Below are 26,266 nucleotides of genomic sequence, written 5' to 3' on the forward strand. Positions count from 1 at the left end.
GTCATTTGGAATAGATAAAGCAGTATAGGAAATGCATCAAAGAGGAGGATTTAGGTTTTGGAGACCATGATATATACTGTGGTGATGAAATATAAGGGAAGGAGTCCATCTCATGAAGACTGGAAAGACTGTGTTTTCTACAGAAAAAACAGTGCTTTGAGCACTAGTGATTCTAGCATAGTAATGACATATAAGGTCAATTTTTGAAAATTAATGAACATCAATCAACAATGGGAAAGTGAAAATAGCAATTTCATTTATAGTACTGAATAACATCAAAAACCAGAAGCAATAAGTTAACATATGCAAGACGTCTATATTGAAATCTATAAAACATTGCTGAAAGGAACTAAAGAAGACCTTAAAATGGAGAGATATACCAGATATTAATCCTCTCCAAATTGATCTACAGATGCCATGCAATAGCAATCAAAAGCACAGCAGCGTTGCTGGAAGAAATTGCTGATTCAATTTTAAAATTTATATGGAAATGCAAAAGACACAATAGGTATGACATGCTTGAAAATGTTTAAAATGGAAGATTTTACTTACCAGATTTTAATTCTTACTTTAAATCTATAGTAATTAAGACTGTGATATTGGTGTGTGGATACACAGATCAATGAAATAGAATAGACAGTCTAGAAATAGAAACATACATAACTGTCCACTTGATGGTATACAAAGAGAGGAAAAGAAGATCTCTTCAACAACTGATGCTGGAGAAATGAGCTATCTGTATGGACGAGGGGAGCATTCATTCTACAGTATATACTCTTGGTGCACTATTTAGATTACTTTGCATATTTTTAATAGTTCTGAGTACCCTTTGTTTCTGTTTCTGCATGCTTTGCTGCTAAGGACTTATAACCGAGACTCTCAGATGATTGCACTTGGACACTTATCCTACCTTTCTGAAACCTTAAGGAGAATCAAAAGTGCCTATAAGATTTAATACTCAACCCCAAAAGGCATCTTATAGTGGATGAATGACTAGTAGCAGGATACATGAACCTAGTTCTTTTGTCTCAAGAAGGGAAAACTCTGTAGTGTAATTATGCTCCAGATCTGCTTTCAAAATCAGGCTGAATCGTGGACTTCATTTGAAATGGCACCCTTGCTTGGCTTCTTTACCTTTTCAATTCTGCTTCCCCACTACCTTATTGGTTTCTCCTTGGAATATTTCCTTAATAAATCATTTGTACTGAATTATTGGCTTAGGATCCAACTTTGGAAGAACCCAACCTGATACACACCTAAACCATGCTACACACATACAAAAAATTTTGAGATGGGCCACAGATCTAAGTGTGAAAATGAAACCTATAAACTTTTTAGAAAAAAATATAGGAGAATGCTTTTATGGCCCTGGGTTAGGCAACGATTTCTTAGGACAAAATAGATATGAAACATAAAACAATAAATTGGATGACATCAAACTAAAATCCTCTGCTAAAACAAAACAAAAAACCTATGGTAATGAAGGTAAAAAAGATAAATTAGAGATTGGGAGAAAATATAACATATCTATCTGACAAAGGATTTATATCCAGAATATATAAAGAACTTCTTTAAATCAATAATAAAAATAGGAGAGTGATGTGTGCAAGATGGTGAAACAGGTGGTTCCCAACTTCAATCCCCCTCATAGAAAGGCCGAATAGCAACTCTCCATGGACAAGATGCCTTTGTAAAAATCCCAGAACCTGGAACTAAGACTGAAGCAACCCCTTGGACTACAAAAACTGAGAAAAACAAACTACATTAGAAGGTAAGGCAAATGGTTTCACTTTGACTGCAATGCCCCAGCCCCATCTAAGCTAGCACACTGCTGCCTCCAGAGGGTCCCCCTGGGCCTACAGTTTCTCCAGTGGGAAAAAGAGAGCTCAAGATGGGCATCTAGCTTCCCCAGTGTTGCAGGACACTTCCCAGAAGGGCCACTTAGGTCTTGCCTCATGGGGATCACTAGGAGAATAGGCAAGCTAGACCACTGTGGGTAACCTGGAGATAGAAAAGTGGGAGGGGGCTCACAGCAACCAGCACATAGATCTTGGCTGAGTATGTTTCTGCTGCTGGTGGCACCCAATATACTTACCCCATGTGCATAGCTGAGCTGGTCGCTCTCTGTGGCCAGAGATCTCGATCAGCAGATCTGTCTGATTTGGGTCCCCAGCAAATGGGCCATCCTGGCCATGGACCCCATTTTATAGCCCAACCAGGACAATGAAGCACATCAGCAGCCCTGCTCAACTACTGAGCATAGCCTCTAGTCCCACCTAACCAGGAAGCTTTGCCAGAGACCACAGTCAGCCATGGAGTTCAGCCAATGGCCAGCCTTAGTCAGCCAATGACCAAGCCAGCAGCCCTCCACAACTGTTGGGAGAGCTTCCAGTCATGCCTGACCAGGGAGTCCAGCCAAAGACCCTGGGCAACCATGGAGGTCATCCTACAGCCCTGCTTAGGCAGACAGCCAAGCCAGCAGCTTGGCCCAAACGCAAAGCATAACCTCCAGCCCTGCCTAAGCAGGGAGCCTGACAGTGATCATGGGCAGGCTTGTGGCCCAGCCTACAGTACCGTCCCACTTTGCAGCTCAGCATACCACCCCACCAAGCGAAAGAACCTGTCCTGTGGTCCTTCCCAATTGCTGAGCACAGCTTGTGGCCTCACCCAGGCAGGGAACACTGCCAGCAACACTGCCCAATTATGGAGTCTACCAAGTGGCATTGCCCTATCATAGAACACCGCCTATGATCCTGTCCGACCAATGGTGGTTGCTGAGGCCAGGTAGTGGCTCCATCTGATGCCAGAGCCCAAGCAGCAGCCCAGCTTCACCAGTGAGCCCAGCCAGTGGTCCCACTTGAATGTGGAGCCTAGCCAGCATTCCCATGACCTCAGAGCCTGGGCAACGGCCTGACCCAACTAGAGATCACAACAGCAAGTCTCATCTGCCTGCATACGTTACCAGATAACCCATCCAAAACCCCAAACTGAGCTGACGGGTGAGGTCTTTCCTTGCTGAAGGGAAACTATAAAGCCTGGAAGAAGAGGCTGCTTCCTCAGATGCACAGATAACAATGCAAGGACACGAAGACCACAAAAATATAAGGTAAACATGACTATATAAAAGAATAAAGATCCAATAACTGATTCTAAATAAATGAAGATCTATGTACTGTCTGTGAAGAGTTCAGAATGATCTTCTTAAAAATTTCAGTGAACATACAAACAGCTAAACAAATTTAGCAAACACTGCATGAATAAAATGAGAAGTTCAACAAAGATATAGAAACCATCAAAAAAACAAGCAGAAAAACAAACCAAGAGCTGACACATACAATGACTGCACCAAAAACATTCAACAGAGTTTTAACAGCAGACTTGACAAAGGAGGAGGAAAAATTAGTGAACTCAAAGACAAGTCATTTGACATTAACCAGTTAGAGCAAAAAGAAAAATGAAAGAGTGAAAAAAGCCTTTGGTGCTTATGAGACAACATCAAACAAAACAATATATATGTTATGGGAATCCCAGAAGAAGAGGGAGAGAAAGGGATAGGAAGTCTATTTAAAAAATAATGGTAGAAGGCTTCCCTGGTGGCGCAGTGGTTGAGAGCCCGCCTGGCGATGCAGCGGACGCGGGTTCGTGCCCCGGTCCGGGAGGATCCCACATGCCGCGGAGCGGCTGGGCCCGTGAGCCATGGCCGCTGAGCCTGCGCGTCCGGAGCCTGTGCTCTGCAGCGGGAGGGGCCACAACAGTGAGAGGCCCACGTAACACACACACACAAAAAAATGGTAGAAAATTTTCCAAATGTGGGGAGAAAAATGAACATCCAGATTCATGAAGCCCCAAATCCCCAACAGGTTGAAACTAAAAAGAGTTAGAGCAAGACACATAAATAAATTGTCAAAAGTCAAATACAAAGAGAGAATTCTGCAATCACAACACAAAATATACATAAAAACATATGAATGTATAAAACTCACAAGTAAATATATAGTCAAGGTCAGATTCTCTAGTATGTATTGATGGTGCATAAACTGAAATGGAGCAGGACCCTACGGTCCTTCCCCCCACCACGTCCTCTGCCTGCCTTTTGCCTGTGGAAAAACTTTAGCCAAAGAATAAGTTTAATCAGAGAAGTAAGAAGATGCTGAAGCCAAGGAAGGCAGTCAAACAAGACAAAATAATAATAGTTTAGTCATTAAGCAAAGTCAAGGACCTTTAGTTCCTCCTCAAGGGCTATACATAGTATTCTGAGCCATATCCTGTGAGCTGTGTTATAGATACTGAAAGCCCCACCAAGTGGCAGGAGTTAACTACAGGATGACCAGGCTGTAGCCATAACATAAGCTGCCACCATTCCGAGAACTGGCCTCAAAGAAATGGGAACAAACTGACCCTGGAACTGAAGATTAACTGTACCTAAAACGATCAAGATGACACTGATCAGACCACCAGATGACCAATTTCAAGGTGACTGTCAGAGCTCACTGTGCTGTTTCTATATGTAGCCCCCTCCCTTGTCTATAAAAGCTCTTGCCCTCGGATTGTCATTGGGGGGGAGTTGGCCTTTTGACAGCAGTCTGCCCTCCCTGCCCCCCACCCAGGTTGCCAGCATCCAAAATAAAACAAACTTTCCTTTCCACCAACCTTGCCTCTTTATTGGATTCAGAGCAGTGAGAAGCCAGATACCCACTTTTGGTAAGAAAATCACTTTCAACTCTAGTTTAAAAGGTAAAATAAAAGGTATTAAAAGTAACTATAATTACAATAATTTGTTATTGTTTATACAATATTAAAAAAGATGCCAATTGTGACAGCAATAGCCTAGAATGTGAGGTGAGGGAAGAAAAAGTATAGACTTTCTCTATACTATCAAAGTTAAGTTATCAGCTTAAAATAAGATATTACCACTATAAGGTATTTTATGCAAGCCCCATAGTAACCACAAAGGAAAAATCTGTAGCAGATACACAAAAGATTAAGATAAAGGAATTAAAGCATATCACCCCAAAAACTTATCAAGCCACAAAAGAGGACAAGCAAGAGAGGAGGAAACTAAGGAAACTAAGGAACAGAACACAATTAACAAAATGGCAATAAGACAACATAACGATAATTACTTGAAACATAAATGGATTAAATTCTCTAATCAAAAAACACAGAATGGTATAATGGATTTTTTAAAAAATCCAACAATATGCTGCCTACAAGAGAGTCATTTTAGCTTTAAGCACACATAAGTTGAAAGTGAAAGGAGGGAAAAAGATTCCAAGGAAATGGAAACCAAAAGAGAGCAGTAGTGGCTACACTTATGGCAGGCAAAATAGACTTTAAGTTAAAAATAGTCACAAGAGACAAAGAAGGTCATTATATAAAGATAAATGGATCAATTCATCAAGAAGATGTAACAATTGTTAAGTATGCACCCAACACTGCAGTGCCTGAATATATAAAGCAAATACCTACAGAACTAAAAAGAAAAATAAATAGCAAATAACAATAGTAGGGGACTTTAATACCCTATTATCAACAGTGGATAGATCATCCAGACAGATAATCAAAATGTAAACAGTGGATTTGAACAATACCGTAGACAAAATGGACCTAACAGACATTTATGAACACTTCATTCAGCAGCAGTAGAATACACATTATTCTCAAGAGTACACAGAAAATTCTTTAGGAGAGATCATACGTTAGGCCATAAAACAAGTCTTAACAAATTCAAGAAAATTCAAATTATATCAAGTATCTTTTCCTACCACAATAGTATGAAACTAAAAATCAATAACAGGAGAAAAGTTGGAAAATTCACAAATACGTGGAAATGAAACAACACACTCCTGAATAACCAATTGGTCAAAGAAGAAATCAAAAGGGAAATTAAAAAATATTTTGAGACAAGTAAAAATGGAAACACAACCTACCAAAATTTATGGGATTCAACAAAAGCAGTTCTAAGATGACATACAGATGGCCAACAGGTACAGGAAAAGATGCTCAACATCTGTAGAGATGTTGCATCAGGAAAGTGCAAATCAAGATCACAATGAAATATCACTTCTTAACTGTTAGAATGGTTATCATCCAAAATACAAGAGATAACAACTGTTGGCAAGGATGTGGAGAAAACCACTGTGCACTGTCACTGTGAATGTAAACTGGTATAGCTATCATGGAAAATAGTATAGAGGTATCTCAAACAATTAAAAATAGTATTACTGGGCTTCCCTGGTGGCTCAGTGGTTTAGGGTCCGCCTGCCGATGCAGGGGACATGGGTTCGTGCCCCGGTCCGGGAAGATCCCACATGCTGTGGAGCGGCTGGGCCCGTGAGCCATGGCCGCTGAGCCTGCACGTCCAGAGCCTGTGCTCCACAACAGGAGAGGCCACAATAGTGAGAGGCCTGCGTACCGCAAAAAAAAAAAAAAAAAAAAGTAGTACTACCATAATATTCAGCCATCCCATATCTAGGTATATATCCAAAGGAAGTGAAATCACCATCTTGAAGAGGTATCTGCACCTCAATTTTCATTGTAGCATTATTCATAATAGCCAAGACATGGAAACAGCCAAAGTGTCAGTCAACAAATGAATAGATAAAGAAAATGTGGCATATATATATATATATGTACATATATAGACACACATATATAAATGTAATATTATTCAGCCTTTAAAAAGAAAATCCTGCCATTTGCGACAACATGGATGAACCTTGAGGGCATTATGCTAAGTGAAATAAGTCATACAGAGAAAGAAAAATACTGTTATGATCTCACTTATATGTGGAATCAAACATGTCAAATTCATAAAAACAGAGTTGAATCGTGGTTGCCATGGGCTAGGGAGTACGGAAAACGGTGAAATGTTGGTCAAAGGTACAAACTTTCACTTACAAGATGAATAAGTTCTGGGGATCTAACATATGGCCTGATAACTATAGTTAACAATACTGTACTGCATACTTGAAATTTGCTAAGAGAGTAGATGTTAAACGTTCTCACCACAAAACTTTTACAAAAGGCATTTGTATGAGTTGATGGATGTGTTAACTGACCTTATTGTGGAAATCATTTCACAATACATATACATATCAAAATATTACATTATATACCTTTAAACTTACACAATGATATGTGTTAATTATTTCTCAATAAATATGGGGGGGAGAAGAAAACCACCTCCTCTCCCCCCAAAATAAATCGATGCATTTAAAAAACAAACAGGTAAATGACTTGAACAGGCATTTTACAAATAAGATACCTAAACGGCCAGAAGCCTATGAAAAGTTATTCAATATTATTAGTCATCAGGGAAATGCAAATTAAAATAACAATGAGATATTACTACAAACCCAATGGAATGTCTAAAATTTAAGAAGGAAAAATAAGAGAAAAAACCCCAAACTCCAAATGTAGGTGAGGTTGTATTGGAACTGAAACTTTCATATATTGCTAAAAGTAGTATAAAATAGTTCTGTAACTTTGAAAATTGCCTGAACGTTTCTAATAATAAATATACTCCTATTTTATGACCTAGCTCTTTCACTCTTAAATATGCACTGAAGAGAAATGAGTGCATATATCCACAAAATGACTCAGAATGTTCACAGTAGCTATATTCATAATAGCCCTAAACTGAAAATGACTCAAATGCCCCCTAACAAGAGAATACGTAAATAAATGATGCCTACAATGAAATACTATTTAGTAACAAAAAAGGACAAACTACTGACCTTCTCAACAACACTCATAAATCTCAAAAACATTATATTGAGCAAAATAAGCTAGACACACAAAAACATACTGTGTGATTCCATTTCTATAATGTAAAAGACAAAATATTAAGCTAATGATTTCAGACATAAAAGAGTACATATTGCATTATTCCAACTATGTGAAGTTCAAGGCAGGCAAAAGGAATAGGTGTGAAAGAAGTACAGAGAGTGACTAACTTGGGGCAGGGAACTAGGCATATAAACTGAAAAGCGGCATTAAGGCACCCATAGGGTACTAAAATTAGCCTATATTTTGATGTGTTTGGTGCTTAATCAGATGTATAAAAAGTAAAAATGCATCAAGTTGTAACCTTAAGATTTGTGCATTTTAATGTATTACACTTATACCTCATCAGAAGATTATTAAAAATTTCCTAGAATTGGAAAGGGAAAATGCAGATATAAAGACCTAAGCCATACAACAGTGGATAATAGAATAATGCAACACGGATAAAGAAGCATCTAGTAATAGGTGAAAATGAGAGGTAGTGTAGGAAAAATGGTTATGGGCTTAGAATACACTAAAACACTTGAACTTGAAATTTTGTTAAAATGAAGTAAAGAGAAACATGAGGTTTCATTTCAACTTACTTGAGGCGATATAATTAAAACACAACAATTAGAGTGTAACGTGCTCTTAAAAGCAAAAATGGTCTAATAGGAAAAGAGAAAAAGATTAACATTTCCTATGTTGAAATCTACAAATAATATGTGATTATGTAAGATACAGAAACTGACAAAAAAATCACCTACCTATAATACCAGATTATATTGACAAAGATAGGAAGTTTTGGAAAGAAATAAAACAAGCTAAATATCTTTGATATACAGGGTTCATAATTTAATATTTTTCATAAGTTTGAAACAGAGATATATATTCAATATTGTTTATAAAAATGAAAGAAAGTAGTAATGTTAAATTATGCAAGTGCATAGAAAAATGAAAGCAAATGGAAACAGTCAAAACTTCAAGGATCCTTCTTTTAAAGCATAAAACACAACAGATGCCAGTTTTAAAAATTAGAATAAATTTTAAACGGTCCTATGAAAAGCCAAAGAAAATGAAGGTATACTTGTAATAGAAGTCTTTTTCAAAAGAAAATAGCATAGAAAATATTGAGTGAAGATAACACAAATAAAAAGAAAGTAAAGTAGAAGGAAGACAAAATAGAATAAAAAGGCAAAGTTTTGATGAAAAAAGATCCATTGAAGCAAACATTTATGAAGTTTATTGTGCTAAATACCATGGTATCAAACTATAGAAATGAAACACAATTATAAAAGCAAGGAGAATCTGACAGAAATACAATCATAATAGCATGCTCTAGTAGACCACTGTCAGTCTATAACTTTTCAAATGGCTAATGACAAATATGGACACAAGAATATTGAAAACTACTATAAATAGAGCTGAATTTTTCCATATATGTGCATGCATCCTAAGAAAGGCAATAACTCATTTTTTTCAAGTATAGCATATTGTTGAAAAAAGCATATGTCAATATTTGTTGACATCAACAAATATCACACACAAGTCTCCTAAGCAAACCACATTTTTTTTTACCATCTTTCTTGGAGTATAATTGCTTTACAATGTTAGTTTCTGCTTTATAACAAAGTGAATCAGCTATACATATATACATATCCCCATATCTCCTCCCTGTTGCATCTCCCTCCCACCCTCCCTATCCCACCCCTCTGGGTGGTCACAAAGCACTGAGCTGATCTCCCTGTGCTATGTGCCTGCTTCCCACTAGCTATCTAGTTTACATTTGCAAACCACTTTTTTTAAAATGGAAATAGAAATAAATAAAAAAAGATTAAATAAGTAGGAAAAGCTTTGAAATTTAAAAACGTAAACAGCTGTTTTACAAAGTGTATGTAAGACACAGAGCATCTGTATTTTGATGAGCTTTTTAGATAACACTGAAAATGGGAATACTTCATATCAAACTTAAGGTCAGAGCAAAACTCTTAATATTCCAGCTGGTCTCACCCTGCCCAATTCTATTATAAATAAATCCTATAATATCCTTGATATTAACATCCTTGAATGTTTTCATTACTACAAAATGCAGTATTAACACACATTAACAAGTGCTTTATTCTAGTTGGAAAAATATGCACCTTAAACCCCCCCCAAACAGATTAAGTACAACAAACAAAAATAAACTAGAAAATAAAAAGACTAGAATTGAGAGAAAAAAATTAAAACTAAAATAGACAAACTTCTGGCATATCTAGCCAAAATAAATGAAGAGAAAAAAAATAAATGAGATGAAAATGAAAGGAGATACAATAACAGAAACAGAAAGCCTCCTACCCAAGGGAAACTTTAAAACTTACTGAAATATATGTATATTATTCTCACAATTAACTCAAGGGATAATATGGAGTGGAGACAAGCCCCCTTGGCTGGTTGGACGACAACCCGGAATAAAAGAAGGGCTGTTAGAAGCCTGGACTCTGCTCATGAGGAATGTGTGGGGCTGGCTAGCCCCCAAGGCAGGATGGAGAGGGGTCTGGCTTTAGCAGCTGCTGGTTTCCCTGGGCTGCCCTGACACATGCCCCAGCCTGAGACAAATGAACACTCCAGCTCCACTCACTCCATGCTGTGACACTGGATTTGGAGTGGCCACAAGCAGGGAAAGGACTAGACCATAGGATGCAGAGGCGACCTGATCCCAGGGAGGAGCCCGGGTGGGGAGGCGGTGGCCATTGGTGGTGTTTACACAAGCAGTGCCTCAGCAGGAGCCCAGATCTCTGATGGCAGCTGCTCCACCACAGCTCACCTCCTGATATAAGCCAAGAGTCTACAGGGGCCCTGCCTACCCTGTGGAGCAGTTCCACAAAAGGGCAGGGGCAACAGAGGCTGGGGGCAGTGATTAGCTCTGAAGGACCAAGGGGACTTGCACCTAAGGCTGCATCTGAATGGAGCCATGAGCACCTGTACAGGCAGTGTGTCTAACCTCTGTCTGCTGCTGATATGAGCCAAGAGCCTGCATGGGCCCCTCTTGCTTCAACACTCTGCCCCTCTGAGGTAAGGGTCCTCGAACAGGGAGAGGGAAAAACATACATTTAAAGGGAACAGGACCACCTTGGGGCCAACTCTCAGAGCTTCTGCTCTAGAAACTTGGGATCAGACCCCACCCTTGACAGTGCAGTGATGGCCCTTGAACAGAGGGGAAGTACTGCCCAACATCTGGCACCAGCTCTAGCATCTAGCCCCTACCAGGCAAAAGCTGCCAGCAACCCTGAGGAAAGATGTGACTTGCATCCACATCAAATCCAGCTCTCCCACCAATGACACTGGGCACATGCAGTCTGTACAGGGGTGCTCCCACATAAGAACACCTTTCAAGACTGCTATATTCATGAAAGGCAGAGAAAGTTAAGCCAAATGAAAAGGCAGAGGAACTAGTCTCAACTGAAAGAGCAAGAGAAAACCCCTGAAAAAATACATAATGATACAGAAATAAACATTTTACCAGATAAAGAATCCAAGGCATTGGTAATAAAAATGTTAACTGAATTAAGGAAAAGAACTGATGTCCACAATGAATGTGTTAATAAGAAAGGAAATAGAAAATATAAAAAAGACAAAATCATAAATGAAGAATTCAATAGCTGAAATAAAAAACACACAGGAAGGAATGAATAGCAGACTAAGGAATAAAGAAGGCATAAAGTGATCTGGAAGCAGAATGATGGAAATCATCCAATCAGAACAGCAAAAAGAAAACAAATTAAAAAAATAAAAACAGGACTTCCCTGGTAGAGCAGTGGTTAAGAATCTGCCTGCCAATGCAGGGGACACGGGTTCGATCCCTGGTCTGGGAATATCCCACATGCAGTGGAGCAACTAAGCTCATGTGCCACAATTACTGAGCCTACACTCTAGAGCCCGCGAGCCACAACTACTGAGCCCGCACGCCACAACTACTGAAGCCGCATGCCTAGAGCCCACACTCTGCAACAAAGAGAAGCCACCGCCATGAGAAGCCCGCGTACCACAGTGAAGAGTAGCCTCCACTCACTGCAACTAGAGAAAGCCCGCACACAGCAATGAAGGCCCAACACAGCAAAAATAAATAAATAAATATATTAAAGGAAAATAAATTTAAAAAAACAATTTAAGAGATCTATGAGATAACATTAAGCATACCAAAATTCACATTATAGGGGTCCAGGAGGAGAAGAGAGAGAGAAGGGGATCAAAAATGTATTTGAGGAAATTATGGCTGAAAACTTCCCAAAACTGAAGAAAATAGATATCTGGGTACAGGGAGCACAGATGATCCCCAAGAAGATGAACCAAAACAGACCAACAGAAAGACATATCATAATTAAAATGGCAAAAGTTAAAGGTAAAGAGAGAATTCTAAAGGTAGCAAGAAGAAAAACAAAGTGTCACATACAAGGGTATCCCCATAAAGTTATCAGCTGATTTCTCCACAGAAACTTTGGAGGCCAGAGAGGAGTGTCATGAAATATTCAAAGTGCTGAAAAGGAAAATCCTGCACCTAGGGTACCCTACTCAGCAAGATTATCAGTTAGAATAGAAAGAGAGATAAAGAATATCTCAGATAAGTAAAAACTAAGAGTTCATCGATCCTAACCTCGCCTAAAAGAAATGTTAGAAGGTCTTCCCTAAGTAGGAAAAAAGTAAGAATCTACAGGAAAGGGAAAATTCCACTGGGAAAGGCAAATTTATAGTAGTGATTGAGGATCAACCACTTAAGTAAGCCATTATGAAGATTAAAAGACAAAAAAAGTTGTAAAAGCAACTATACAAGAGACAGTTAAGGGATAAGCATGAAGCTGTAAAACATGACATCAAAACCACAAAATGTGGGGGAGGGGAGTAAAAAATGTAGACCTTTTAGAATCTGTTTGAACTTAAATGATTACCAATTTGAAACAAGTAGATATAGTTAGAGGTCAACGTATATGAACTCCATGGTAACCACAACTCAAAACCTACAACAGTTAAACAAAAACAAAGGAACACAAACATATTGCTAAAGAAAATTATCAATCAACAAGGGAAGAAACAAAAAGAAGACATGAACAGGAAGAGCTACAAAAACAACCAGAAAACAAATAATGAAATGGCAAAAGTACATACCTATCAATAATTACTTTAAATGTCAATGGACTATATCTTCCAATCAAAAGACATTGGGTGGCTGATTGGATAAATAAAAAAGACCATTCAATATGCTGCCTACAAGAGACTCACTTTAGAGCTAAAGAAACAGACAGACTGAAAGTGAAAATGAAAAGAAAAGATGAAAAGAAAAGTGAAAATGTGAAAGTGAAAAGTGAAAATGAAAAGAAAAGAAAGCAGGGGTAGCAATACTCATATCAGACAAAACAGACTTTAAAACAAAGGCTATTACAAAAGACAAAGAAGGGCATTATATAATGATAAAGGGACAAATACAAGAAGAGGGTATTACACTCATTAAAATATATGCACCAAGTATGGGAGTACCTAAATATATAAAGCAAATAATAATAGTCATAAAAGGAGAAATTCACAATAATACAAAAAATAGAAAAATAGTCGGGAATTTTAACACCACACTTACATCAATGGAGAGATCATCCAGACTGAAAAAAAACAAATAAAACAAAACAAAACAAAAAAAACGGCAATAGGACAACAGCAGTCTTAAATGACACATTAGACCATAGGACTTAATGGACATCTACAAGACATTACACCCAAAAACAACAGAATACACGTTCTTTTCAAGTGCACGTGGGATACTCTACAGGATAGAATACATGCTAAACCACAAAACAAATCTCAACAAATTTAAGAGGATAGAAATTATATCAAGCCTCTTTCTGACAACAGTTATGAAACTAGAAATCAATTAGAGGAAGAAAAATGGGAAAATAACAAAAACATGGTGTCCAAACAACATGCTACTAAAGAACCAATGGGTTAATGAAAAAAACCAAAGAAGAAATCAGAAAATACCTCAAGACAAATGAAAATGGAAACACAATACTCCAAAACCTATGGGATGCAGCATAAGTCATTCTAAGAAGGAAGTTTATAGCAATGCAGGCCTTCCTCAAGAAACAAGAAAAGTCCCAAATAAACAACCTAACTTACTACCTAAAAGAACCAGAAAAAGAACAAACAAATCCCAAAGTCAGCAGAAGGAAGAAAATAATAAAGAGAAGAGAAGAAATAAAATAATGATTAAAAAAATAGAAAAGATCAGTGAAACCAAGAGCAGGTTTTTTTTTTAAAAGATAAACAGTATTAATAAACCTTTTGCCAGGCTCACCAAGAAGAAAAGAGAAGGGGACAAATAAACAAAATAAGAAATGAAAGAGAAGGAATGAAAAATGATACAACAGAAATACAACAAATCATAAGACAATACTACAAACAGTTGTTATGTCAACAAATTGGGCAACCTAGAAGAAATGGACAAATTTCGAGAAAGCCACAGCCTGACAAGACTGAATCAAGAAGAAACAGATCATTTGAAGAGACTGATCACTAGTAATGAAAGTGAATACAAAAATTCCTAGCAAACAAAAGTCCAGGACTGACCAGAAGGCTCCACAGGGGAATTGTACTAAACATACAAAGAAGAACTAATACTTATCCTTCTCAAACTATTTCAAAAAATTGAAGAGGCTGGAACATTCCCAAATTCATTCTACAAGGCCATCCTTGCCATGATACCAAAACCAGACAAAGACACTACAAAAAAAATAAAATTACAGGCCAATTATTCTGATGAATATGGATGCAAAAAATCCTCAACAAAATATTAGCAAACCAAATCCAACAATATGTAAAAAGGATCATACAACATGATCAAGTGGGATTTATTTCAGAGTTATAAACATAGATCAAGATTCACAAATCAACTAATGTGATACACTACATTAACAAAAGGAAGGATAAATATCACAAGATCATCTCAATAGATGCAGGAAAAGCATTTGACAAAATTCAATATTTATTCATGATAAAAACTCTCATCAAAGTTGGTATAGAGGGAATTTATCTCAACATAATAAAAGCCATTTATGACACGGCTAACATCATCCTCAGCAGTGAAAAACTGAAAGCCTTTCGTCTACATTCAGGAATAAGACAAAGATACCCATTCTCACCTCTCCCCCACTACCATTTAACATAGTACTGGAAATCCTAGACACAGCAACCATACAAGAAAAAAAGAAAATAAAAGGCATTCAAATTGGAAAAGAAGAAGTAAAACTGTCACTATTAGCAGATGACATGATACTTTATACAGAAAACTCTAAAATCTCTACCCCAAAACTATTCAAATTAATAAATGAGTTCAGCAAGGTTGCAGCATTCAATATTAATATACAGAAGTTTGTTGCTTTTCTATATGCTAATAATGAACTATCAGAATAAGAAAGTAAAAAAAAAAAAAATCACATTTAAAATCACATCAAAAAGAATAAAATACCTATGAATAAACTTAACCAAGAGATGAAAGGCCTGTACTCTGAAAACTATAAAACATTGATAAAGGAAATTGAAGATGATATAAAGAAATGGAGAGAGATCCTCGTGCTCTTGGATTGGAAGAATTAATATTAAAATGGCTATACTGTCCAAAGCAATCTACAGATTTAATGCAATACCAATCAAAGTACCCATGACGTTTTTTACAGAACTAGCACAAATAATCCTAAAATTCATATGGAATCACAAAAGACCTCTCATTGCCAAAGTAATCTTGAGAAAGAAGAACAAAGCTGGAGGTATCACCCTCCCTGACTTCAGACTGTACTGCAAAGTTACGGGAATAAAAACATCATGGTGCTGGCACAAAAACATAGATCAACGGAACAAAATAGAGAGCCCAGAAATAAACCCATGCACCTACAGTCAATTAATCCACAGCAAAGGAGGCCAGAATATACAAGAGAGAAAAGACAATCTCTTCAATAAGTGGTGCTGGGAAAACTGGACAGCTACATGCATAACAGTGAGATTGGAACATTACCTCACACCACACCATATACAAAAATAAACTCAAAATGGATTAAAGATCTAAATGTAAGATCTGAAACCATAAAACTCATAGAAGTGAACATAGGCAAGAACACTCTTTGACATAAATCATAGCAATATTTTTTGGATGTATCTCCTAAAGCAAAAGAAATGAAAGCAAAAATAAACAAATGGGACAAACTGAAAAGTTTTTACATAACAGTGGAAACCACTGACAAAACAAAAAGACAACCTGTAGAATGGGAGAAAATACATGTAAATGATATGACCAACAAGGGGTTAATATCCAAAATATATAAACAGTTCATAGAACACAATATCAACAAAACAAACAACCCAATCAAAAAGATGGGCAAAAGAACTGAATAGATGTTTTTCCAAAGAAGACATACAGATGGCTAAGAGGCGCATGAAAAGATTCTCAATGTCACTATTAGAGAAATGTGAATCAAAACCACAATGAGATATCACTTCACACCTGTAGCATGGCTATCATCAAAATGTCTGCAAATAACAAATGTTGGCAAGGATATGGAGAAAAGGAAACCTTTGTACACTGTTGCTGGGAATGTAAATTAGTGCAGCCACTATCAAAAACAGTATGCAGATTCCTCAAAAAACTAAAAGTAGAACTACCATACAAACCAGCAATTCCACTCCTGGCTATACATCCAGAAGAAAACCCAACTAAAACAGTAATTCAAAAAGATGAATGCACCCCAATGTTCATATCAACACTATTTACAATATCCAAGATAAAGAAACAACCCAAATGTCCATCAACAGACGAATGGATAAAGAAGATGTATTTTATATATACAATGAAATATTACTCAGCCATAAAAAAGAATGAATGAAATTCTGCCATTTGTAGCAATGTGGATGAACCTAGAGAATATTATGCTTAGTTAAATAAGTCAGAGAAAGATAAATAATGTAAGATATCACTTACATATGGAATCTAAAAAATGATGCAAATGAATGTACTTAGCAAAAGAGAAAAGACTCACAAATACAGAAGACGAACTAGTGGTTACCAATGGAGAGAAGGAAGTAGAGAGGGGCACGTTAGGGGTATGAGATTAAGAGATACAAACTACTATGTATAAAATAGATAAGTAATAAGGATATATGGTATAGTATAGGGAATTACAGCCATTATCTTATAATAACTTTCAATGGAGTATAATCTAGAAAAATACTGAATCACTATGCTGTACACCTGAAACTAATATAATGTTGTAAATCAACTAAACTTCTATTTAAAAGAATGGCTCAAGCATCACATTATGATTGAAACCAGTAAAAAACTGAAATAATTTTTATTTGATTTTTAGCATTATTTAGAAAGTTCCTTCTAATAAAATATGTCCAGAATAAAATGATATAAATATCAAAAAGCTAGATAAAAATAGTTATTTTCAGATTATATGATTATATATAGGTTGTATGATTATATGATGAGGAAAACCTAAATACATGAACCAATAAAGAAAGCTACCAGAATTAATAAGAAAATTTAGAAAACATGCTGAATGCGAGATATATATATATATATATATATATATATATATATATAAACATTCAATAGTTTAATTAGACATCAGATCAGAGCTCAAAAAACAAAATATTATTAGCAGTGCCTAAGCCCAGATCATGCCTTCTTCTAGTCACAAATCACTCTTAGACATTGTGAATGTTACACTGTTCAATTTTTATTTTTTTTAATTAAAACAAATTTTGTCTTCCATTTAAGTGTGCTGAAGTTTGTTCTGGAAGGCAGTAAAGTTACTGGTGGATCTCCTTGATCCTTCTAAGGTTTGTCTAAATTTCATTAGGGTAATTGTAGAGTAGACTTTACACAAGGGCTAATTTAGCCCTTCTTCTAGGGCATAACCCTTGTCAGGTCATTGTCAAACGGCCTGAGGGCTTGAAGAGGTATCTCTGAACTGGCTGGGTAGAATTGAAATATCTCCCATCTTATGTGACCTTCGGAATGTGTACACCTTGCAGCTTCCCAGGAGTCATTCTTTGTCTGAACTCATGGAGCTTCACTCCATGCATGTGCAAATTAGTTTTAACCAAAGACTTAAAGGGACCCCTATATGGATATCTAGATTTCTTTCTTTGCCTAGCTCTACTCTCTTCAATATTTTGCCCTTCAGATTTCAGCCTCCTCTACCTCTCAGACCTCTGATTTCTGCCGTTTCACTATATTCTTGTTGGGGTATCATTCCTGGCACCATAATCCAGAAAATTCTCTATCCAGAAAGCCATGGTGATTGTAAGGCTCACCTCATTTGGTTTTCTTCCCTTAGGATCATGGTTCCATGCTACCTATTGACCAATGTCTAAAAACTGTTGTTTTATATATTTTGCTTTCCTTTTAGTTGTTTACAATGGGAGCATGAATTGAATCTAATCCAAATAAAACAATTGATATTCCATCCTTGCTAGAAGTTCTCTGTCCTCTCCAATTCTCCTTGAACCTTACAATCATGCTGCTTTAATCATAAATGAGTTAATTAATTTTTGATACTTTGTATGAGAGTCATGTTTTTAATTTTTTGAAAATCATCCTCCTTCAAGGTGTAAAAAATACTGCGGTCTTTCTGTTGTCATTGTAATTAGTCTTATTTCTTAGGAAGATATATAAAAGTATTTATGGATGAAATGATACAAAGTGTGGGATATACTTTTATAAAGTCATTTATAGGAGAAGGGATAAGAACTGGGGAAGAAGAAATGAGTAAAACTGTCATATGTAGATAACTACTGAAGCTGGGCGATCAATATTGAAGTTGGGTGATTAATTTATGGGGCTTATTACATAATTTTTTCTGAGAATTTATATTATAAAGTAGAGATAAAGACAGGTAGAGAGGGTGGGAGGGAGGGAGACGCAAGAGGGAAGAGATATGGGAACATATGTATATGTATAACTGATTCACTTTGTTATAAAGCAGAAACTAACACACCATTGTAAAGCAATTATACCCCAATAAAGATGTTTAAAAAAAAAAAAAAGACAGGTAGAGAGAGAGAGGGAGAGAGAAAGACAAGCATAGACAGAGACATTGAGAGCAATGGAACCCTTATTTTGTATTTCAGATTGGTGTTAGTGAGAGTCAGAAATTGTACTGCATAAAAAAGAACGATAACAAACATTAAATTTTAAAAAGTGGAGCAGCTCAAAGACTGCTTCTATAGGATTGTCATTTGCTGCTAACCTGAATGAAATGAGATACCTTCTGTTATAGGACCTAATGTGGTTGTGGAAATCAGAATGGTTCTGAGTGATATGAAAGCTCACTGCACACAGGGGTGAAATACTCCACAAGTCCCTGAGTAATGAATTACTGGCTTCTGACAAGAGCCAGTATCAATTTAACAGAAGCAACCAGAATTTGCAATCCAGAATATAGGAAATTATCATCTTTCTCCTCTGGCTTTCAGTTGTGAGTCAAAGGAAAGCACTGGGCAGCCTCAGGGTCGTGATCATTACACATGCCCTCCAGAGACAAATACAGGTTGTCATGTGCATGTTACAGACTGTGAGGAAAGGCTGATGAAGCACTTGGAGCTGAGGACAAGTCGTAAACATTGGGGTAAATTGCTTTCCTGGAAACGTAACTTTCAGAGGTAATGCCAAGGTACTGAAAATGCTGGGTCATCAGCAATAGGTCACTGTTGATAGCCCTTACCAAAAATAACACAGGAGCACCATGAAAATGAAAAAAAAAAAAAAGAAAAAGTTATTTTTCTTAACTTCAAATGTTTAATTCTGGAGCACTTATCAGAAAACTGGCATGAATTTCTCCTTCTCTTTTAAAGCAGTGTCTGTGTCTTTGCCTGCAGGAGTAATAGCAGTGTGTACATGCTGGTATATATCTGCACTGGCTTTCATTAGTGTATGCTGCATAGATAATTAGAGAAAAGAGTAAAGTCTAGAAAAAATATGTATTTTGGAAGTACACTAAGACTATGATAGAATCTAGATTTGATGACACTTAAGCCCTATATAGTTTCTTTGCAAAGTTTCCCTTTATGATCTTTCTCCAGAGGTTGTTCTGGTGATAATGCAAAGGTTTGAATCACTGTTTGATCGTGAGGTTGCATTCGGACCACTGTTTAATGAGCCTCCAGTTTCCACAGTGTGAGAAGATGCCCAGCTGCAGCTCTAGCCAGCCTTTGATGCATTCAGCTGGGAGTGAATCAACTGAAGTTCAAATACGTTTGCTAAACTTAAGTCATCTTTCTGGAGAGGGTTTGTGCAGGCTTCCTTCTGTAAAGTATACAGCAGCTTGGAAATTCATCTCCAAGACCCTCCTCGCTGCTTCTTATCAATACAATTGTTTAAGAAATTTCTTTGTCAAGCCTCCAAGGAGAATCATAAATAGGAACTCTTTAATTCTCAATGGAGATTTTCTGTTGGGGTTGGTATCATAAATGAAGAGAACCATGTATCCCTTCAGGTGTGTCAGGGTCTGAGAAGTTTGTGAATTCAGTAATTTATAAACCTCTCCTGAAGATTCTGTGAATACTCATCAGCATAATTTTGAAGTATGAAGGATAAGGAATAAAAACTGGAAAACATTAAGTAGATTAAAGAGCAATATTGGGTAATAAACAATGAACTATTAAATATATACATATATGTACTTATACATATATGTAGATACATACACACATGCCTGTAGAGAGTGAACACTATTTCAAAAGGTTTTAGATGTATAATTCCAGAAGCTTCCTTTCACATTAAAGCATTCTACAGAAGTGAGCATATTGGAGTCAAAAAATATACATATATGTTGATGTGTGTGTGTATCTTATGGGAACAAGAAAAAAAACAGAACATGAAAATAAGTGAAACACATAGTTTTCCATTTTCTTCAAATTCTGCTTTGAATTGTGTTTGTTTCTGCTTGATCCATTTAGAGTCTCCAGTTCTTCCCAGGACAGTTAAAATGGTCCCATTCCAATTTTTACTGCCTCTGTCTTGTTTCCTTTTCGTTATAATTGGCAGTTGACAGTTACTGTACGTGCGGTAACCCATCCATTCAGAGTTGTCATTCGGATGCCTTGCTTTTGGGGACCACTATTAAATTAGGCATAAGTCATTTTTCAGCAAAGAAGGGGACATTTTATTTCTGTAAGACCAAGCGTTAACTCATTTTGTGTGGGGGAAGGGATATTTCCCGTATGTCTTAGAAAATGTACAGCTGTCTTCTGTTTCCTGACATTATGAACAATATAAGGGGGAACTGTGATTTGCTGCTTCTTCCTCCTTCACCTCCCGCCTCCTCTTTTTTTTTTTAAACAAACCTGTGTTAGGTAATATCCTGTGCTATTCATTTTATAGATATTATCTCTAATCCTTAAGCAATCTGGAAAAACAGTTGTAATTATCCTTATTTTTCTGATAAGGAACCTACAACTCAGAAGTGTAAGTAACTTGGCCACAATCACATAGCCAGCAAGTATTTCAGGGCATTAGCTCGCACCCTCTGTCATGACTCCCTTCCCTTCCTTCTTTGGCAAACTATTCAAATGAAGCAGACTGTTCAATTTAGAAATATCTTCCTTCACAAATATAATAACCACGTAAACCAGAAAAGGAGACTACAAGTTTACAGGAAGTGTGGCTTCTATTTCTTTTGCAGGGGGTAGGAGGGTATATGGTCTCCTGTGCTTATATAGTCACTGTGCCTCTTCCTGCTCTTTAAAAGCAAGAGGTTACTCATTTCTCTGAGACTCAGTTTCCTCATCTATACATTGTGGGGATAACAGTATCTATTTCATACTCACATTATGCAGATTAAGTGAAATAATAAAGTGCTAAGTACATTGTCTGGCAGGTGGAAAGCATCTATAAATATAAGCTAAGTTTCCACATAATGCTAGGTGCTTATTCAAGTATTCAACTGAAGCATGTTGTGTGACAGGAACTTACAAAGTGTTGTAGGTCAATTATACTTCAAAAACAAACAAACTCATAGAGAAAGAGATCAGCTTTGTGGTTAGCAGAGGCGGAGGTGGGGGGAGAGGGAACTGGAGGAAGGCAGTCAAGAGGTACAAACTTCCAGTTATAAGGTAAGTATGTACCAGGGATGTAATGTACAACATGATGCATGTAATTAACATGGCTGTCTGTTACATAGGAAAGTTGTTAAGAGAGTAATCCTAAGAGTTCTCATCACAAGAGGAAATATTTTTCTATTTCTTTAATGTTCTATGTAGATGAGATGATGGATGTTCACTAAACATACTGCGGTAATCATTTCATGACGCATATAAGTCGAATCATTATGCTGTATACCCTAAACTTATACAGTGGTGTATGTCCATTATACCTCAATACACGTGGAAGAAAATAAATTTTAAAAATGCCAGTTCCCCCAAAAATGAATAAGTAGGATTATGCAAAAAACTGTAATTCAAATGAGATTGAAAAAGAACATGACTTAGAGGTAATGACCAAGAGCCTTGTGAGTGGAAAGGTGTTTCCAGAATAGCAGAATCAGCATCACCTGGAAAGTTGTTAGACATGGAAATTCATGGGAACCACTCCAGGCATACTGACTCGGAATTTCCGGGCTGGGGCAGAGGATCTGTGTGAAAATCATTGACCCAGAGGTTAGAAAAGTCGATTTTTAATTATTTTATATAGTGCCTACCATCTTATCAGGGAACACTGTGTGACTACTGAATCCTCTGCTGCACCTATACAGTACGTATTTATAAAAGATACTGAGAGCTGTAAACTCCTCGACGCACTGATAGTCTGGTAGACATGTTTGGCCTCAGAGGGTAGGACACATACAGGAATTCAAGAACTAGTTTTAATTAGTTAATTGGCTTTGCTGAGTTTCTTTTCATTAACTGCCAAATCTACTTACTTAACCATGTTTAAACACATTAGTAAGCTTATTTCACAATAAATAACGTTTTTATAGCTAAATCAAAATATAAATTTCAGAGCATTTTGTGGATATATAACAGAAACATATTTTTGTCTCAGAAATACTGGTGGGTTTTTTGGGAACTTATTTTTTTGTTTGTTTATGCGTTTGGCTCTAAAGAACTGTCCTGGGAAGAAAAAGAAGAAGAAAAAATAACAGTGAATTGGTTTCATTAACATATGTCACACTGCAGACTAGCAAGGAGAACTTGGTAAAATAATGGCCAATATTTAGAATCCATGAATCCGCACAATTATACAATAATGGTTTCCTTTTTTCTCAGGAAATGCACACTGAAGTGCTAATTAAACTTCAGGCACGCAGATCCAGCTTGCTAACTTTGCTATAATCATGACCATGATCACCATCAAGCACCACTTAAGTACCCGTGATGTTGGGGCATTATGCCAAGATGCTGCAATTTATTAAAATGATGCAACGTATCTGGAGATAGAGAAAACACTCAGGCATGAGTCCTGATTACCTTTTTTTGTTTCCCCCATTCTAAAGTCTTTATTTACACTTGAGAACAGGGTGCCTCTGAGAAAGGACGAGGCCATTGTGGTCGGATAGACCTGAGTGACCGTGGATAAGTGTTCTAACATCTTAGCAAAGTGCAGTTATGAAACTTCAGCACGGTGTCAGTTCCCTAAGATGTGCTCAATGACAGTATTGTTGTTGTTGTCCGAGCTATTATTATTACTATGTAACGAAGAAGGAATAGAAGCAGTTTAAAAAACAACCTTCTCACTTCATGCTGACAGGCAAGTGACTGTCTGTGTCATCTTCCACAGACACATGAAAGGAAGTTAAAATAGTCTCTCTAGCTCCAATTTCTAAACACTCCAAAAATAAAGTGATTATGTTTAGAGAAGCAGACCTTAAAGGAAATTGCCTCCAAGAAACCTGAAGAAGCAAACACAGAATGCCAGGGCCATCACAACATTGTATAAAATGCTCCCAAGACAAATATGTTAGCTCAGTGGCCAGATGCCTTGACTTAAGGGGGCAACGTTTTCATGGCAAAGTGATTACAGCTTGATGGAGTCTTCTGTGAGCAAATTAGAAAAAAAGAAGTGAGGAAGATAATGACCTCTGCAATTAATTAAACTTCTTCAGGTTGCTAATTCTTCTGCAGGTTGATTAATAAAGAGTATATGCTGCCACACTTTCTAAAGTGTGAATGTATGTCCTCAGTCATGGAATAATCACACAGACAGCTCAAACAACTAGCTTTGTTCTTAAAATAAATGTTGCAACTTAAAGAAAGAGAAGTAGTGAGTCTAAATCTACCTTAATTCTCCTAAGATAAGTGAGCCAAGAATGTGAGATCAAAGGCACTGGCTCCATCAGACAGAATACAGCTCATCCCCAGCTCCGTCACTTAGTAAATGTGAAACTTTCTGAAAGCTACTTAGCCTTTCTGAGAATCAGTGTCTTCGGCTGTCCAATGGGACTGGTAACAGGAGGTACTTAGCAGGATTATTGGAAGAGCTAAAGGGAATCATTCTTACACATGTCTTGCACAAAGTAAGTCCTCATGAAATGTGAACTCTCATTATATTCAAGTTATACACAAAATAAGTGTATAACTTAGTAGGACGAGCATTCCACTCCTACAAATTATCCTTTATTGGTGCCTCTTTATCTTTTTTTTTTTTTTTTTTGCGGTACGCGGGCCTCTCACTGTTGTGGCCTCTCCCGTTGTGGAGCACAGGCTCCGGATGCACAGGCTCAGCGGCCATGGCTCACGGGCCCAGCCGCTCCGTGGCATGTGGGATCTTCCCGGACCGGGGCACGAACCCGTGTCCCCTGCATCGGCAGGCGGACTCTCAACCACTGCACCACCAGGGAAGCCCCCTCTTTATCTTAATACTGTATTGTCCTATCCCCAAAGAACAAGGAAAATCCCTTTCAGGAATAGAATTATAGAAACATCAAAGATAAATTTTCAATAATTAATAAGGAATCAACAATTAAAAACTGCTAATATAAGGTATTAACTAACTTCAAAAATATTTTCCAGGCAAAACATTCTCTGACGTAAATCATGCCGAAGTTTTATTAGGTTACTCTCCCAAGGCAATAGAAATAAAAACAAAAATAAACAAATGGGACCCAATCAAACTTACAAGCTTTTGCACAGCAAAGGTAACCATAAACAAAGTGAAAAGACAACCGACAGAATGTGGAATGGGAGACAATATTTGCAAACAATGCAACTGACAAGGGCTTAATTTCCAAAATATACTAATGGCTCATACAACTCAACAACAACAAAACGAACAACCTAATCAAAAAAATGGGCAGAAGACCTAGACATTTCTCCAAAGAAGACATACAGGTGGCAAATAGGCACATGAAAAGATGCTCAACACCACTAATCATTACAGAAATGAACATCAAAACTACAATGAGTTACCACCTCACACCGGTCAGAATGGCTACCATTAAAAAGTCTACAAATAACAAATGCTGGAGAGGGTGTGGAGAAAAGGGAACTCACCTACACTATTGGTGGGAATGTAAATTGGTGCAGCTGCTATGGAAAACAGTATGGAGGTTCCTCAAAAAACTAAGAATATGGAGTTGCCATATGATCCAAAAATCCCACTCCTGGGCATATACCCAGATAAAACTATAATTTGAAAAGATACATGCACCCCTATGTTCATAGCAGCACTATTTACAATAGCCAAGACATGGAAACAATCTACATGTCCATCAACAGAAGAATGGATAAAGAAGGTATGGTGTATATATATATATATAAAATAGAATATTACTCAGCCATCAAAAAGAATGAAATAATGCCATTTGTAGCAACATGGATGCAACTAGAGATGATCATACTAAGCGAAGTAAGTCAGAAAGAGAAAGACAAATACCATATTGTCACTTATATGTGGAATCTAAAATATGATACAAATCAACGTATCTGTGAAACAAAAACAGATTCACAGATATAGAGAACAGACCTGTGGTTGCCAAGGGGGAGGGGGACAGGGGAGGGATGGATTGGGAGTTTGGGATTAGCAAAGGCAAACTGTTAGATACAGGATGAATAAACAACAAGGTTCTACCGTATAGCATAGGGAACTATATTCAATATCCTGTGACAAACCATAATGGAAAAGGATATGAAAAAATATATATGTATAACTGAGTCACTTTTCTGTACAGAAGAAATTAACACAACATTGTAAATCAACTACACTGCAATAAAATTTAAAAAAATATTTTTCATTTTCATACAAAGATTTCCACAATCTTTCCATAAATTGTCAGTATCACCACTGAAATCAAAGTATCCTAATTCTTTCCTTCCCAACATTTGGAGCCATAAAATATGCTCCTCGTCCTCATTTTGATTTTTAGCTTTTTAGGCAGAAAGGTTAAGTCTAAAATATCCAACGTTATCTTCTGAGATTATTAAGTCGAACCACGCTACGTGAAGAATATTTTGTCATACTCCTCTTATGCTTCCATTTTTT

The 26,266-nt window shown here is 37.0% G+C and overlaps 1 protein-coding gene across 1 annotated transcript in view; it reads right to left on the reverse strand.

Moving 5' to 3' along the window:
- Nucleotides 1-26,266, reverse strand: part of THSD7B (thrombospondin type 1 domain containing 7B) — a 1,126,819-nt gene that overhangs the window by 71,164 nt on the left and 1,029,389 nt on the right. The gene's annotated exons all lie outside the window — the stretch shown is intronic.

This window comes from Pseudorca crassidens, chromosome 6 (genome assembly GCF_039906515.1).
Source record: "Pseudorca crassidens isolate mPseCra1 chromosome 6, mPseCra1.hap1, whole genome shotgun sequence".
Classification (NCBI taxonomy): domain Eukaryota; kingdom Metazoa; phylum Chordata; class Mammalia; order Artiodactyla; family Delphinidae; genus Pseudorca; species Pseudorca crassidens.